Source organism: Scomber japonicus, chromosome 24 (genome assembly GCF_027409825.1).
Source record: "Scomber japonicus isolate fScoJap1 chromosome 24, fScoJap1.pri, whole genome shotgun sequence".
NCBI classification, from domain to species: domain Eukaryota; kingdom Metazoa; phylum Chordata; class Actinopteri; order Scombriformes; family Scombridae; genus Scomber; species Scomber japonicus.
The window spans coordinates 7,179,589-7,194,908 of record NC_070601.1 but is presented as its reverse complement, the minus strand read 5'-3'; the positions used below and the strand labels follow the sequence as shown (position 1 = coordinate 7,194,908).

The window sequence follows — 15,320 nt, the reverse complement described above, 5'->3', positions numbered from 1 at the left end:
CCGTTTATATTCCTCCTGCATTCTCCAAGCTGCACTTAGAGGTAATAGTAGCAACAACTTTTATATTTCCACTATTGCATCCATAATTGAGAGAGTTTAAGAATATTAATACCTCAGTATATGGATAGATGACAATGTCCACATATTTCCACCTTTAAATGTAGGAAATAGTCACTAGGGCAGAACTGGTTACCTGATAAAGTTAGAGTTCAACAGAAAATTAATAGACAATCATTTTTGACATTTAGAAGACCAAATATTCTGTGGTTTGAGCTTCTTAATGTTTTGCTATCTTTTCTTGTCATATGACTGTTAATTAAATATCTTACCATTTTAGGCTCAGGCAGTGTGGCCTCTGAAAAACTGAGTAACATTTTCCCATAGACTAAACAATTACACACAAAAAACACACATGCTCATCAATTTCCACTAAGTGAATTCAGCAGAAAAGATAAATATTTATAAATTCAAAACATGTTAGCGTAGTAGTAATGCTGCTGCTTGTTTCATAAATTATGAATAATAACTTGTGGTATCCTCAAAACATTTGTACACAAAACATGTTTTTTCACATCTCTAAAGAGACATAGACAAACACACTTTGACATTATTGCTTCTTTATACTGCTTTTTTTCTAAGCATCCTGGAAATAAATGTGTCGTTATTATTAGAATGAATTCAAGAGACTACAGAGAAGCACTTTTTATTTTCTTTATTTCTGTCGTCATCATCCTGTAGGAGCATTTGTCATCAGTACGTCTCAAACATCGGAAAGTGTGCACACATCTACATGGTCTTTTAAATACACTTACACAAAGTGGGGCCGGGGTGGGAGGAGGAGTGAGGCAAAGGGGGGAGCACAGAAAAACACTGGAGGGGGTAGCTGACATCAGGGGGGAGGAGGACTTTGGGGTGGGGTGGGGGTGGTGGGGGTAGAGAAGTTTCACAATGGTGGGCAGACAATATGCTAGTTTTATTTTTTTATGCATTTTTTCAAAAATGAATTCTAACAGCTGCAAGTTGAGGGTTTGTTTTTTTTAAATACCCATTCTTCATTTTTTACGTCGCCTGTAAAGTACCACAGTCAAAACAGCCACGTAGGTTCAATCGCACAATAAGGTTGGGTAGCTGCTCTTTCAAATGGAATGTTTTCATACAGTATATAAAGCTTCAGACTTTCCACTTTTATAACAAACTGTGGGCCATTTTGCCCTTTCAAAGCTGTTGTGTGACCCAGTTTCTGCAGACGGGGGGGAAAGATCAAAGGGGTGTGAGGGATCTGACTGCAGGATGTGACCTCACAGTACGGACACAAAGGTGCACCCTGGCCATTTACACTGAAAGTTTAAGATTGCCCCAAATAGATCTAATTTATTTATTATTTATTTGCCATGCCAGCATAACAGCGTTGTTGCAGCCTAATAAAACCACAGAGCTAACGTAAAACCGAAAAAAAAAAAAAAAGAGCAGCCCATTGGTTTGCAGAGAAAGAAATTTTAAAAAGAAGAGATCTATTGGAAAGCTAGCATTTTAGCAACAGAACTGCAATGGTTATCCACATTTAAGTGCTAATAAGCCAGTGCAGCCACAGGGAACGTACAAAAAACTGCAACAACTTCCACTACAGTGACATATATATATATATAAAAAGAAAATAAAACAAAAGAACACAATTTGTCCAACAATTCAGCACGTATCAGGAACTCATGAAACCAGCCAACAAGCAAACAAAATTTCATGACTTAAAATGTCACATTTTAGCAGACATGCCCATCAGCCATTCTCTCGCAGGTGCAGTTACACGCCATGTTTCTGAACTCTCTCACATAGTTGTATCTTTAAGACAAGAGCCTAGTATCTAGTAGCTAAATCTTGCATTCGGTACTGTTCAAGTTTCTGAATGGACATAATGCATGACGTTTATCCCGAAAAACAAGTGGAATGTGGTGATGCTTTTCATGCTAAAAAATTCACTGTACAATCATAAAACCGACAACGCCTTCTTAGACAAACACATCCACTCAAACCTTTGCACTCAGCCTATCTAGAACAAAACAGAAAAGTCTGTAGTTGAGTGATAAAAAAAATGAATGAAAAACAAGTTATGAGCGGGCTCTAGCCCTTTTAAGGGAGTGAATGAAGAATAATCTTAGATTTCAGTTTTTAAGATCCCTGTGAAAGGACTGAAAGGGTTATTGACAGACAAGACAGTCAATCAACTACAACTGTGGAACCTGTGGGTTTGAGTCAGAGTGTGTGTGGGTGGGGGTCATGTTGCATGAGTAAATAAGACTGATAGGTAGAGGAGAAATGGTGTGGTTTTTTTGAGATGATCCGAAGTGGAGGCAGGCAGCTTATAAGCCTTGCTTGGCCAGGGCAGCGGTGACATCCTGGGCCAGTGTGGAGAGCTGGGGTGACTCCAGGATGTTGATGCTGCCGGCGGAGGACAGGCGAGGTGAAGTGCCTCCCGTCTCGATCCCGGGGGAGTGGGTGATGACAATTTCCGCGCCATGGTCCACCCGAGCTTTGGCTGTTTCACGGAAGGACAGCTTGTGGCTCTCGATCTGGTAGGTGAGGGAGAGAGAGTTTAACTCAGGATTATTTACTATACTTGTTTTTGTGTGCAAATAATAATGTATGTGCTTCTTTTACCATAATGTTCCCCCCTCCGGGAGTGTGGCTGGCATTGCCCAGGGAGTCGACCTTGGCAGCGGCCTTGTCTTTAAAGTCCAGCCTCACATTCTCAATACGCACATGACCTCCCCCTGGGAACAGGGAAGCAAGGAGGAGAAGAAAAGCATCAAACCTACAGGCATCACTTGCCTGCAGGCCATACATGCATCACTTCTCCTAAACAAAGCTCAGGGAAGACCAGCTCAGGCTGCACACTGCAGTGCACAAAAACAGTACTATGGTTCTGTTTATTGACTCTGTATATGTAGTATCATATTGGGCTGAAATTATTATCAAGATATTAATAATAATATTTCCCTATTCTAATCCCTATCATGATATAATTAAATTAACAAAAAACAAACAAACAAACATAATGCTGTATATAATCATCCACCTTTCCTTTGTTAAAGCCAAGATAATAAATGTACAGTACCTGGTCTGTGGTGGATGTTGGACATGGAGCCACATTTGGCAGTTACGTGGCTCAAGTCTATCTTCTTGGTCTGGATTTGGACCTGTGTAGAACAGTGGAAAACACATATCAACCTACGTTTACTCAGAAAAGACAAGTGTTGTAAGCTGTATGCTTTACAAACATCTAGTGTATGATATCCGATCTTCACAAAAACCGAATGAATCAGCCATGAGACGACGTGACATGACCCTGGATGAAGGCAGGTTAATTAAAATCATAGCTTGTCGACACAGGGTGCTGATGTCAGTCCACTGCAGAGAGGTTAACTTGAAAGCAAGCACTAAAATCACACACATCAAACAGACACAGAAAACAAGCACTACCTAACACTACAGGGAGCAGGTGCTTCAATTTAACTTTATTGTCCATGGGTGATATGCACTAGTGTAAAGATGGTTAAAAAGATACGCTGACAACCCTGCATGCTGTAAAGTTGTGTTTACTTTAACAGTTCATACACTGTGCAGAGATACTGAATGTTGTGCCTCAGTCAAATATAAGAAAAAAATATAATAGTGCCAATTCTTGCAAGAAAATTACATATTTGATTCTGAGGCACAAAAAACAGTTAATATAGATGAAAACTCTCCACAACTACAACTCACAGACAGGTTCATGCCTAAATATAAATGTGTTGCTTTATTAGAAAGAGAGACAACTTGGAAAGAGAAGGCTTTGTGTATGAGTACAGTATGCTTTTATTTTTTTGTGAAGTCACTCACGTTTCCCCCGCCTGCTGTATGATGGAGTTTGTTCAGGGAGCCACATTTAGCCTGAACGTGGCTAAAGTCCAGTTTAACACTTGGAATAAAGACCTGGGAATGACAAGGTATCTTTTTTTATACAAACAAACAGCGCACAGCTTCTCAAACAGGAGGGGGAAGCTTTAAAAAAGGCACAACCACCCCCCCCCCCCCAACCCCCCACCCCCTCGCCCTTTCCCTTCCAATATAATCCCCATAAAAGTGTCCCAATTTTAAATCCACAACCTATCAATCTGTCTGCACTCACTTCAGCACTGGAGCATTGATATTTTAGCTCATCTCAACCACAGAACAGAAAAAAAAATATGCTTTTTATTGATGGAGCAGCTTTTATGCACAGATCAAGGTATTTATAAGTGTGCAGAGGGTGCGCTTGTTGTAATCCATCCAGTCTTGTCCCTGTTATGAACCGAGCTGTTAAAGCAGTAAGAAGCATATTTGGATTTAATTCCAAAGTGTAATAACCAACATTTATAAAGTGATGCAATAATAAAAAAATGAATGGCACACAATCAAAACTTCTCAGAACCTGTTCATTAGTCATTAACAGACAAACAGATGGCTCCACATATAAAAAGCATGAGACAGCAATACAACAGCTGAAAAAGGGGAAAGAGATAAGGAGAGAGAGAGAGAGAGAAAGAGAGGAACAAAAAGAGAAAGCCGTACATACATTGCCTCCTTTGGGCGTGTGCTTCAGATTATCCTTGGAGCCGCACTTTGACTGAACATGACTGAAGTCCAGTTTCTCGGTTACAATATGAACCTACAACAAAATCGGACAAAAAAAAAAAGAAAAGAAAAAAAATACTATATGTGCCTCATTTAGATAAGTGTGCAATGACTGATCAATGTGTCTTCTCATGCCTTTAAATTTAACATGTGTTTACATTTACAGTGATTTTCTTGGTGAACAGCTCTGAGATTAGAAGTAATGTAAAGCACAGCTGCGGGTGACTGTTTTGCCCAGGTTATTTTGTGGTGGAGGATTTTTTGTTTTAAATTTGACTGTTTTTTCTCAGAGCTGCTCTGGAGGCAGAAATAATCTCATTGACCAAGTTAAACCTTAAAAATAAAAACAGTAAGCGGAGGTAATTAATATCATGAAGCTGATTATTCTTGAGTAAAAAATAGGAATGTAAATGTATATATTTTGTGATCTAGCTGGTTGAACACAACAAATGAGAGTATTTCAGCCTTGTGCATCATTTTGTGCTGTGTTGGAATACAAAACGAATCTTAAAAAAAGCTTAGCTGCTCAAGGTGAACACACAGAGAGGGTAAACGAAAAGACAACAGGGGTTCAAGGAAAACACACAAGCCTCCGTCTCCATTCTACACTGACCTGACCTGGTTTCTCTTGACAGCTCTTCTTCTTACTCACACACACACACACACGTGACACACATAGTCTTCCTCTACTATCTATTTTAGTGTTTTTTTGCTGCTCCCGTACACCACCCTGTCCCTGCTACAGCTGGTACAGCACAGACAGCTGCAAGGTCAACCAATGACATAGCACCTGCACTGAACCCAATGATAATCAGAGTTATTATACCTGAGCTGAAACAAATAGTTAATTATTAATTAATTATCTGTAACTACTTCAATAATTAATTAATAGTCATTTTTTAAATAAATGTACCAGATCTCATTGGTTCCAGCTTCTTAAATGTAAAAATGACGTTCTTTATTTATCTTCTGTATATTAGGCCATGGTCAGAAATGACATAAAATATGATTATTCAACACTTTCTGACATTTTGTGGAGGAAAGATTAAGAAGTTAATCAAAAAAGTATTGGACAGATTGATCAATAATGGAAAGATTGCTAAAATTGTTAGCGGCAGCCTTATATTTTACATTATATAATGGTTTTATTTTAATATTTAAAACACTGTCTTCATTTATTGGAGAAAAATCAGCCTACATGTGACACACTGACAATTAATCACTAAATTAACTAATGTTTCATTCTTGCACCATTTGTGTGCATATGCAACATTTTATACAAGTAAAAACAAATATACAGCATAAGAAAGAGGTCAGAATTACGAAAAGATAGTTATGGCATAAAATCTTATATGTCTTGATAAGTTATAAAATCTAAAAAAGAAACGTCAAACATCAATCACTCGAGGTTTCCCACAGACCTCCGGTATATCAGAGACCACCCAGCAAAGCCTGCTGTACTGCTCCTCCAAGTAGTGTATCACCCAGCTTCATTAAATATTTCTACTCCTATGTCAAATTTCTCCCCAAAGATGGAAAAAAAGCTAGAAAAAATGACAATGAGCCCCATGAATCACTGGGGTTAATGAAAAAGTCTCACCTTTGAAATATTCATGAGCATTAAGACTGCCGGTTGCCTTGGTTATGTGATTAAGAATTTGTCTATTAGACGACCACACATCTGTTTCACCCCCACAGACACAAATATAGGAGGAGTGAGACTATTAATGGTTGAACTGTAGATTAAATCTCAAATCACCACTATAAGACAAAGAAATAATAAGATGATCGGCCACTTCAAGAGAGGCAGACTGCTAAATCTGTCTCTATTCAGGGATGCGGAAAACCACAATTTAGTTTGACACACACACACACACACACACACACACACACACACACACACACACACACACACACACACACACACACACACACACACACACACACACACACACACACACACACACACACACACAATCCCGACAAAACTGTGCAAAGAAGAAAAAGTAGACTAAAAAGTGAAGTAAGGTGATATGTTTCATTCTGTGTCCTTAATGCAACTTCTTAATAAATAATTCCACCTGCTTGCAATTATTAATACTCAGAGCCAGCAGGAAAATGAAGTGAAGAAAGCAGATCCCCCGGGCAAATGACGCTAAAGGATGTCTACTCCTCAAAGGCATTGACTGGATTCTTGGAATATTCTTAGAAGAACAGCAGCGTTAAACCTGCTGCTACTCATTTTCATTTTTAGAAAACACATGACTCTCTCTAGAGAAATCTAAGAAAGGTGAGGAGAGGCGAAAGAGAAAAGGGAAAGTCAGGGGAGGAGACCGGAGGCAGACGATGACGGTTCATCCAGACTGACGGAGATGACAGTGGACAGGAAGAGGGCAGGGGACAGTCAGAGGAAGCAGACAGACAGTGACGACAGGGGTTTAGAGGCAGGGCAGACGGTGAGTGATAGTGAAGATGTCAGGAGAGATATTTGGGCATTTTTTTGACATTTCTACAACTCAGATAGAGACAGGCAAAGAAAAGGGTAGAAGGAGGGAAGAAAAGGGAAAACGTAAAACGCCCACAAACGTGCGTTTTTCTTTATAGAAGTGGTTCAAACTGTTGTTATATTGTGACAACAGACACATTGCAGTGGAATCCCAAAATATATCAGGCAACGAAAACTTATTTTCAAAGCCATCTAATTAAAAATGACATTCTTAATTAGATGTCTTAGTGCTATAAAGGTATCAGCAAAAGTTAATGATGAAATATACTTTGAATTTATGTTCATATTTCTTGCATGTGTCTTTAATGTACATTTTATGTCTTTTAAATCTTGTTTGTATACATTTACAGAAAGTGTATTCATATTCATGTCATAGAGCTATAAAAAACTGGGATGTTTATCAAATTGCACAATATAACTTTGCCCTTTAGTGCCACCATGTGACAGAAGGGTGTACTGTAACTGCTGGACATTTTGATAGAAATGGAATTGGACTATATTTACTTCATTTGAATGAATGCATGAGAATCTGTTTTTTTAAAGGGTTTTTTTATGTCTTGAGCATGATTCTATAATTTAATAATATAGTGAGTGTCATGCTACAGCACAGTCCTGTTACCTGTCCTCCTTTCGGCTGGTGTTTAAGGTTGGAGGTCGAGCCAATCTTGGACTTTACATTCTTAAGGTCAGGCAGGGGCTGATTGAGAACCTTCAGCTGCCGCTGGGCGGAGGATGGTGACTTAGGTGGGGTTCGGATAACCGCCACCTTCTTCTCCTGGAGGATGCTGAAGGACTTGGGTGTGTGGCTGCCAGGGGTGCGCGAGCCAGGAGTGCGGCAGGAGTAGCTAGGGGGTGAGCCAGGCGTGACGGCTGAGGAGCCAGGGGTGGAGGCGCCACTACGGACTGACCGGGAACGTGCCGAGTCTGTGCCTGAGGGAGGGAGGAAGAGGGAGGGAGAGAGATGACAATGATGAAGGGAAGAAACAGACATGTGAAATGAAAGAAAACCCTTGCTGGAGACAGAAACACCTCGGACAAAGAGAAAAGAGGAAGAAAAACATTAAAGAGAAACAGATGGGTTCTGTGTGTGATCCTTCATCTGGTTTTGATGACGATGATAAGAAAACAAAACACACATGGAACTATGAACACTGTTCTGTTGATGCCAGATTTGCTCTGTTTCCACAAAACAAACAATGCCAGCCACACAAGACTGTTTGACAAAGAGCATGTGAGCACACACAGGCAGCTGATTTCAGTTAATGAAGACGGCTTGTTGCTGGGATACTGGGGCTAGACCAATAGGGTTTTAGCTGATAAGATCTTGAATAAGAAGAGTTGGTAATCTGTTGTCATGGATCCCACCTGTTTCTGGTTTAGGGTGACTGCAGGTTTCACAAAGCCAAATATGACACTTTTTTACAACCATTCAATTATACTTGTATCAATTAGAACCAGATTGTGTAGAAAACAGCTGCAAACTCATGCACAGAAAGATCCAATTTTGTTTATCCAGTTTTGGAAGACCTGCAGACACTCTTCAGAATAATGAATGAATGGATGCTTTACACGTATGATGCTCATAACTATACAGAACATGAGTCCTGCAGTTTTTGATGAACACACCAACAATAAAAACACTGTGTTGTGATACTAAGATGCCTTATATGGATGAGGGAGGGTGTGATGGTTCTAACCGGAGCTACTGGGTGCTCTACCTGCCATACTAGCGGCTCTCCCAGACCTGCTGTCTCCTCTGGACTGGAACGCTTTGAGAGAGAGGAGAGGCAGAAGAAGGGCAAAAAGGAGTGAGTGGAGGAAGAGGGAAAAGTGGTGGAAGGTGGTAGGAGTTAAATTTAATAAGCTATCAATAAGCAAGCGATTAAGAACAGTCATTAGTGAAAGCGCAAGAGAGTACAGAGGCAATCTGTTGTGCAAGGGGATGAGTTAATGAGGAAATCAGCTTGAGGATTCAATATTTTGAATGTGTGTATGGTCTTACAGGTTGGCCTGGAGGGGCTGCTGTGTTCATCTTGTTCAGCAGCAGGGATGTGGCGTGTCAGAGACTTGGCAGGCCTGGGGAGGGATGACCTCTTCTCTGGGCTGCGGTATGCTCTCTCCTGGATGAACATACACAGTCAGAAGCTCAATCACATGTATGTAGTCTGCAGGTACATTAGTTACATCTACCTATCTGACATTTTCACACACAGCAATCCCTTCATTTCCTTTCCATTCACTTTACCTTCTCTGCCCATTTATGTATTTGAGGGGATGGGTGGGAGCATGCAGAGGAGGGGCGGGCATGACAGAGCTCCGCCTCCACCAGGGGGCTCCGTTTAATGCTACAGGCAGAGCCGGGGCGGGGGGGTTGGTGTTCGAGCGCCCGACGCTGAGCTGCCATCTTTAACAGAACAGCCCGAGTGGGGTTCTGGACAGCGGCCGTGACAAAGAGGCAGGAAAGCATGCAGGATAGATGGATGATAGGCAGAAGTGACAGACAGATGGAGAAATGAAGACATGAGACAGAGGCAATGCAGATGAAATGTGTCCTAATGACTGACATGGATAGAGAGTTTTACATGAATGACAGAAAACATGAAAGATTTAAACATTCAACACAAAGTTAAAAAGAAGATTTAACAACAGAAAAGGAAAAGGTTTGAGGTGAAATGTTGGGGTTGTTTTGTATGAAAGTGACAAATTACATCAATTCACTTGGGTGAGCCTCTGTGTCACTGTAGTGCGCATTACTGTTTATTGCTAAAATGTGCACATTATTATTTTATTTCTATACTCACTGATTTTCTCTGTTGAGACTGGCACAAGGACAGAGGCATGCATGCAAGCCAAATATGCAGACAGAGAGAAACAAAAAGAGACAAATGCAGACATGCAGAAAGGAGGGAAAAAAGAAAGAAAATGTTTGGGGTTTTCATGCAAACAAGGCCCCAGGGCAGTTATTTTGGGAAATTTAAGGAGATACTATAAGACAGAATATATACTATACTATAAGTAATATTTGCAACAACATAGAAAATGATGTCACTTCAGCATACATGACAAAATCTTTTGCAGATGTGATAGTGTGCATTTGACAGATAACATGGATAAAATGCATTTAAGTGTACTGCAGGAATTTAACGCTGTACCTTTCCATCATCCTTTTTTCTCCTGTTTAGGCTTCAAGATGATATATTTACTGATGCATATTTTTATTTACATATCAAAGGAAAAACATTTAAATTTAAGATGCGATCAAAAAAAGGGCCAACAAATTCAAAATATTTTTTTTCCTGTTAGTTTATTAAAAAAACAGTGTGACCAAAAGAAAAGAAAAAAATAGGGTTATTCTAATCACACCAATTGCATGTGTATGTGTGTGGCTGCATGGCAGCACTTACGGTGGGTCTCTCCCTGGACTGGTGAACACTGAGGGGCTGATGGCTTTCCAGACCTGTACAGAAAACAGTTTGGCTGTCATGACCAATATAAACCAGCAGGGGGAGACATTTGCGAGTGTAAATTTTCACACACAGTCACATACAAACACACATTAAAGGTACTCAAACTTTTGAACCATAGTTAAGGCGCAAATGTTGTTTGCTGCACAACAGTCTTCCAGCAGACACCACACAGAAATCAGTGAAACACCCTCTTTTCATGTTAAGAATCACATCACAACATAGTTTCTCTTCACACCCTCTGATCAAACACACCACTTTCAACATGCAGCCACTTCCACCATACATACACAAGTGACACTTAGCTATAAGACAAAGAATGAAACCAGAGTTCACTCAGTGGATACCAATCAAAACAAATTATGCAGCAGCATCACTGAGCATGAAAAAACAGGAATATGAAGCCAAGCGGGAGTAAACACTCCATTTCTGACGTGGATAAAATGAGAACCAAAAGGACAAAACATTTGAGCTTGTAATAAAGAGACCACACATGATGTTTTGAAAATGGGTCAGCAGCACATGATGTTTGCCAGCTACATTGCACCTGCTTGATACCTCAATGAGCCATCAATAGAGAGAGAGCAGGCATCAACATGTCCATTACCTGTCCATACTTACAAGAACAATCCAAACCCTTTTAGTTTCAACTTTGGTAGAATTTCTGCTATGTCAAGTATAGTTGGAGTTTGTTGTTTTTTGCACAAATGTTACTTTAAGACAAAGTTTGACACCACATTTTTTATTTTTTTTTTGCCAATCGCACCCCTGGGGAGATTCTTTTCTAAATCATGACTATTGAAGGCCTCTCAGCACTCCCTCAGGCTTTTTGTGTACTGCATACTGCTACACTACGTCACTTGAGCCAATTTAAAAGTAATACAGTAAGATTTGGTTGCACTCTCTCTATCCACGGCACAGATTCCTGGTGAAAAGTGTTCACCTGTGGCCTTGCGTCTAGCAGAGCCGTGAAGCAGAGTGGGCCTAGGATGTCTGGCCGGCACTTTGGCTACACTCTTTCGAGATGGAGAGCGATTTTGGAGGGCTGACACCTTATTCTGGTCAGCCCTCCGTATGCCTACTAGCAAAGAGGAGAGACAAGATTATACGAACAAATCACATTCTTACTGTGTTTGCTTCTATTGTACATAGTTGCATAAATACACATTTATACAAATAAAAACAAAATACATTGCAATTTATTAAAGAAAATGAATTTTAAATATAGAATTGGAACCTTTTTTCTTCTTCATCTCCTCTCTTGGATGGTGGCTGGGTACTTTGCGGGACACTTTACTCTCAGTGATGCTAGGGTGGCCCCTTCCTCTGACAAGCGCCCGTTTAGCGGGTCTGTCCACCACAGGTGTACTGGTAGGACTCTGGGTCTGAGGAAGGGCTTCGATTTGCTCAGTCATGATACTTTTGTCATCATCTGCATCAGAGAGGGATTAAAAGAGGACTAATTCTCCACAATCCTAGCTATCTTAGAGCTAGTTTCGTACAAATAAGCTCATTCACATTCAAATTTATTAGCAAGAAGCCTGTTCTTTATATAAAACATTACGTTAAATATACATTAAATGCTTAAAACAGTGATTTTACAAGCAATTGTGTGTAATTGTTTGATAACTCTGGGTACCTTGTGAGTCCATCCAGCCACTGTCTGTGTCTAGGATAGAGATGTCCATGGTGGTTTCATCGTTAACTGCCTGACTGGTCTCTTCCACCTCCTGAGCAATCTCAATGTTTTTTTCACTCCCCTTTTCACTCGTCCTTTCCTCCCCATCATCCTCTTTCTCCACTGTTTTCTCCTCTTTCACTTCAACTACTTCACCAGACCCAGTTTCCCCCGCTTTCTCCTTCTTTACCTCCTCATCTTCCTCTTTCTTCCCCTCTTCCCTATTTTGTAGGTTGTCTATAACTTTATCCTCTCCCATCTTCTCATCTCTGTCTCCTTCCTCTGGTGGTTGTTGTAGGTCATGGTCAGAGCATGGAGACAAGTGTGAACTGTCAGTGGCAGGTTCCCCATCATCACTGTTTTGTGCACTATGACTCCATTCTTCTGCACCAGATTTGGGATCTTCATCCACCATCCCAGGAGCTTCCAGAAGCCTCATCCCTTCTTGCTTTTCCTGTCCCTTTCCAACTTCAGCTTGATCAGTCCTGCAGAGTACAGGCACCTCAGTTTCCTCCATTATCTCTTGAGGCTCTTCAGCAATTTCAATATCGTCGTCTTCATCTGCTTCTTCCTCTATTTGTGCTTGAGGTATAATAATGACTGGGGAGGATATATGTGGCTTTGGTGAGTCTTTTTCCAGTTTCACCTCCTGCAACTGAATTTGGGAATCTTTCTTATCTACTGGCTTTTCAGTGCTTAAAACCTGTACAACTTTTGTGGTCTCTTGCATTTCTGTTCCTTCTAATCTTGTTGGTGTGTCATGTTCACTTTGAATTGTCTTTTCATGTTTTTCTGTGCTCTCTCCTGAAGACTGAGATGGTGCTGAATGTAGGTCTCTATTTACCACTTCAGGTTCTTCACTTTCTTCTGAGACTTCCTGCTCAGGTTTTTTAATTTCTTTCTCTAATTCTGTCTGTTTATTATCAGTCTTTTCAGACTCTGGATCATTCACTGCTTTGATTTCTGGTAAGATTTTCTTGGTGTTCTCCTCAATAACTTGGGTCTCTGAGGGTGTATCATCTGGGGAATTGGGAGTGGAGGGAGTTGGGGGAACCTTAACTCCAGTTTCAGAAGGAGTAAATGTAAAGGAATTGTCAGGCGGGATGGGAGAAGCCTCTCTTGAGGGGTCTGTTTCAATGTCTACCTCAGGTATTGCTTGGATCTTTATGTCACCAGGAAGGCCACTCTCCAAGCGAAACTCAGTTAGTCTGTCTTTTGAAGTAGTGATTGGGATTCTTAAGCGATCAGGTTTTATTCCACTTGTCACAGCTCTTTCAAGAATCAGAGTAGTCTTTACTGGTGCTTCTTTCTTTTCAAACACTGTTTTTTGAGAATTCTCAGGGACAATTCCTTCTTGTTGCATTCCTTTGTGGATCCCCTCAACTTCTGTTGCTCCAAGCTCCTGTTCAACTTCACCCTCCATAGCAGGGAAGCGCTGGTATGGAGAGTCTCCTGGACTGGGCACATCCGCAGGAGAAGGCATGGGCCCCGAGTATTCACTAAATACACAGTAACCTAGTTCCTCCAGCTGGCTTTCCCCACCCACCACCCTTGGGGTCTGATCTCCCAAGGCAAGCTTGGCTAAAGAACTTCCAACCAGAGCTGATACATTGGCAGGCATGGACTTTCGTCTCATGTGTTCAACCTCCCTCTTCTCTATGGAAAGCCGAGGCAGGGCCCCGGCCAAGTCCAACATCTCAGAGAGACTACTTGATTGCTCAAGACTGCAACTGTGCTTATCAGAAGGTAAAGGTGTTTCTGCCTGGGTGGGGGTATCTTTAGGTGATTCAGTGGAAGTTGGGGTAATGGAGACAGCTGGAGGAAAACTGGGTGTATGGGTCTTCACAGATGGTGTTGAAGGGTAAACTTCTGATTCATCAAAACTTCCACTGATTGGAGACATCCTTTCTGAGAGGGTCGTTGATTTATCTCCCTTCTCTGTGGACCCAACTGTTATGTTCAAGGAGAGGCTTTTCTGTTCTAATGACATCTTACTAGGAGACGTACTGACTTTTCTATCCTGTTGTTCCTCTAACTTCTCCATAATTTCCCCACTTAACCTTGTCTCTGCTGCTGTGCTGAGCTCATAATAGCTCTGGGTTTGTGGAGTCTCCTCTTTGTTGCTTTTTGATGATGTTTCAAAGTAGGTTTTTGATCCTGACTCCTGTTCCACCAAAACATCAGATGAGGATTTCAACTCTGTACCAGGTTTTGGACTTGATTTGTCAGTTTCTTCCTTTTGATCCACTTGATGAATGTCAGTCACAGGTGTCTCATGCAATTTACTGTCTCTGCCACTATTTTGGGCCTCCTTATTTATCCCGTCATCAATCCCCAGTTTTTCTTTTCCTTCATTCACAGGGGTTTCTGATTTGCTTGACAAGGTAATTCCGTCTTTGTCTTCAGTTATAATTCCCAACTCTTCTACTGGTGAAGGTTGTTTTTCTTCTTTTGCTTCTTTTGACTCTGCAATTAGGTGGCTCTCAGTGGCCTCTTCTACCCGACACTTTCTCTCTTGATTACCCTGCTCAGCTGAAGAAGTATCAGATAGCTCTTTTTCTTTCACAGAGGGAGGGGGAGGTTCAATCGAGGCAAGTTCTGCCCCTTCAGGTGTTGCTCTTTCAACTGCCACCTGCTTCTGATGTAGCGACGCCTCTTGAGGCTCATCTTCTTTCACAGCAGGCTCATGAGACTCCTTACTGATACACCCTTCGGGCTGGGCTGTGAGTTTGAAGGATACTGTACAACTTTGTGCCGAGTCATATTAGCTAAAAGCTTTGCTTGCAGCATCCACAAAAGCTAGCCAATACAGTCAAGCCGAAACCTTCTGCACATAGATACAGTAGCTCTCCATCAAGCAAAACACACAGCACAGTGTATTTTGTGGCAGGCCACAACAGCACAGGGGGGGTCACAGCACCTAAGGTAGCGTGCAGAACTGGAATGAAGGAATGAGTTGCATGATGTTAGATGACAAGAAATAAATGCACACAAAAATATTGAATTCCTATTGCAATACACATTG

At 41.1% G+C, this 15,320-nt stretch overlaps 1 pseudogene; it reads right to left on the bottom strand.

Moving 5' to 3' along the window:
• Window positions 1-2,327: 2,327 nt before the first annotated feature.
• LOC128354158 (microtubule-associated protein 2-like) lies at window positions 2,328-15,130 on the bottom strand (annotated as a pseudogene).
• Window positions 15,131-15,320: the final 190 nt, after the last annotated feature.